Raw genomic sequence first — 492 nt, forward strand, 5'->3', positions numbered from 1 at the left:
CCCTTACCACCCTGAACACGCCCGATCTCGTCTGATCTCGGAAGCTAAGCAGGGTCGGGCCTGGTCAGTACTTGGATGGGGAGACCGCCTGGGAATACCAGGTGCTGTAAGCTTTTTTCACTCCTCTTTACAAAAAGCAGAGGCGCTGCTGCTTTTTCAGTGGACACCGACAGGGTGGGAAGGAAATAGCTAGATCATGACTTGCCGGTATAGAAATGACACAAATCCAGTTAAATGATGGCTTTCATCATTCCTAAGCTCATCGATCATTTTCTTTTCAATTTTATGCTAACGTATTCTACATTTCAACAGTAAATATTAATATTTTTACTGCACTACATTTGTGATCCTTATAGCCACTTTGTACATTCTGATTTGACATTTAAAAGCTGTGAGTGTGTCTGGAAATCTGCAGGCGCTCCCTGTATAGACGAAAGAGCAAAGCGTGGTGATATAGTATCTTTAAAAGGCCCTTTGGTAGGCACAATATTT

General features: G+C 42.9%; 1 pseudogene; it reads left to right on the plus strand.

The window, feature by feature from the left end:
- On the plus strand, positions 1-113 carry LOC129114363 (5S ribosomal RNA; annotated as a pseudogene; the record flags this gene model as incomplete).
- Between the last annotated feature and the right edge of the window lie 379 nt (positions 114-492).

Source organism: Anoplopoma fimbria, unplaced genomic scaffold, assembly GCF_027596085.1.
Source record: "Anoplopoma fimbria isolate UVic2021 breed Golden Eagle Sablefish unplaced genomic scaffold, Afim_UVic_2022 Un_contig_1036_pilon_pilon, whole genome shotgun sequence".
Taxonomy (NCBI): domain Eukaryota; kingdom Metazoa; phylum Chordata; class Actinopteri; order Perciformes; family Anoplopomatidae; genus Anoplopoma; species Anoplopoma fimbria.